General features: G+C 38.2%; 1 protein-coding gene across 1 annotated transcript in view; it reads right to left on the reverse strand.

Annotated features, from left to right (window-relative positions):
* LOC101664461 (olfactory receptor 8H1-like) overlaps positions 1-2,403 on the reverse strand; it is a 13,749-nt gene that overhangs the window by 1,392 nt on the left and 9,954 nt on the right. The gene's annotated exons all lie outside the window — the stretch shown is intronic.

The raw sequence follows: 2,403 nt of genomic DNA on the forward strand, positions 1-2,403 counted from the left end.
TGTCTTTTCAGTAGAGGATCTCTCAGGTATCAAGCAGAGAGAGAGAGTCTCCAACAAAATGAGCAGAGAGAAACAAGTGTCTTCAGTCTCAAGGAAGAAATCCCGGAATTCCCTACTTCTCAGGAGAAGGCCACACCCACACAGAGGTCTCATTTGTTATATCTTGATTGTCAGTCCAGACTCTACCCCTTCACTCCTAATCCTCTCAAATTTACACCAGATTACATAATTACTACAGTACTCTTGACGGATAATTGGTTATGAAGCATTCAGCAAGGCCATCAGTAGTTCAAAATGACCAGCCACTCTGAGGGAGAACAAAGAAGTTTCATATTCTACTGAAGAGGTGAAGTCTGGGAAACCCACAGGGGAAAGGTCTTCCCTGTCCAATAGGGTTGCTATGTGTCAGAATATAGTCGATGGACAAGTGAATGCGTCCACCAGTTTGTCATACAATGGTAGCGTGTTTATTGGCTTATTGCAGAGATACTGGAAAATATATTGTGATAGATGGGGGTTGAGTAGAGAAACTAATACAGGGACACTCATATATGTATAAGAAAGAGCTTTTTATCAAAGAGTAATTTCATGTTAAGAAAACATCCCAGCTTAGTACAGATCAAATCCATATGTCCAATATTAGTACATAAGTCCAATACTATTCCATAAATTCTTCAGGACACAGCACAAGCCATGTTGCAAAATACAAGAAGATCACAGGCCAGTGGATCCAGTGGCATGGCCCCACGTGGCTTGTCAAGAAAAGGTGAAGCAGAGAGAAAGGAGGCTGTTCTAAGGAGAACCATTTATCTCCATCGCCCTCCAAACAAGCTGCGATCTTATTGACAGGTTAAACTCCACTCCTTTTTCTTAATGCCCTCAAGTTGGCACAAGACCATGTGAGTACCACAGACCACCCCTCGACAAGTTTACACATTTACGCAATGCTTTCATTATACATAATTTGTAAACAAAACTATAATAAAATCATCTTTGCACCTAATGGGATAAAACTGAAATGCACATAACTCAAAATATGTCAGTCACATTTAAACATAATATTCTATAACTGAATGAAACAAAAATATTCTATACTTAACAATTGAAGTTATGTGAACACCTACCCCATAATCCTATAATCCTATGAAAAAATTCACCCACCTATGAAAGTTTGTAAGCCAGCCACTTCATGCCTTTATTCCCTCAATTTTGGTTATGTAATTTCTATACTGCCCACTTACATCACCCCAGTGCTCTGAGGAGACAAGTCTCCTTTGATGTGGAGACTCTTCATTGTAGTTGGAACCTTGTGAGTCTTCATCCATAAACAAGTCAAATCAGGACAGGAAGTCCAAAAAGTCAGCAGCAATATGCACCATTTCACAGACTCATAAATATTGTCTTTATCCAGTTGGGTTCTGGTCAACTCAATGTGGGCCAGCTCACTTAGCCTCACCAGGGTACCTGTTAATAACCTTGTCTTTTAACCATAGACTTGAATTAATCTTTTTAAATGGGAAAATCATATGGTCTTCTATCCAAAATAATGATGAATTGATGAGGATTGACATCACATTAATCATCAAAAGAACATTTTAAAATCGATCCTGGATTACAGTATTTTGTTTTTATTTTCTTCCCAACTTCTCATTCCAGTCATCAGTAATCATCAGCATAACTCTATTGCAAGTTTGAGTAATTTTGAATTGCAGAATTTTATAAAACATTCACTTTCGTTGCTAGCACTATAGGTCTGGTACAAAATTATGAATGATTGTCTTACTGCATTTTCCCCTTGTAGGTAAATGGATATCATCCTATCACTGTACTTTAGGAAAAACTGGTAGAATACATGGCCTTGGTGAGAAGAGGAGCCCTTGAATTAGCAAAATAGAATTTTGTAAGACCAATGACTGAATGGATTCAGATTCCTTTTTCAATATCATAAATGGCAATTATAACTGGTTCCAAACAATAAGATACATCAGAATTAAGTAGAATACAATTTTCAAAAGGGATCATTAATACACTGCCATTGAATCAATGCTGACAAACAACCACCCTGTATTGTAGTGCAGAACAGCTTCTGTGGGTTTCATAGACTGTAACTCTTCAGGGGAATAGAAAGGCCCACCTTTCTCCCTCAGAGTTTGTTTGTGGCTTTGAACTCCTGACCTTGAGGTTATCATCCCAACTAGTAACCACTATGCCACTAAGGTTTCTTGAAGAACATTAAAACAAGCCCAGAAATGCCAACATACAACCCGGAATACATATCCCACCTTGTGAGGAACAGAAGGATTTCTCTTAAGTTGTCTCCCCAAAATATATGCCAGACTTAGCTTGAGAATGACTGTTCATTAGGCAGTGAAAATAGGTCAGAGGTTATTCTTCTTAACATCA

The sequence above is a fragment of the Echinops telfairi genome, unplaced genomic scaffold (genome assembly GCF_000313985.2).
Source record: "Echinops telfairi isolate 266 unplaced genomic scaffold, ASM31398v2 ScPeMD7_60;HRSCAF=208, whole genome shotgun sequence".
Lineage (NCBI taxonomy): Eukaryota > Metazoa > Chordata > Mammalia > Afrosoricida > Tenrecidae > Echinops > Echinops telfairi.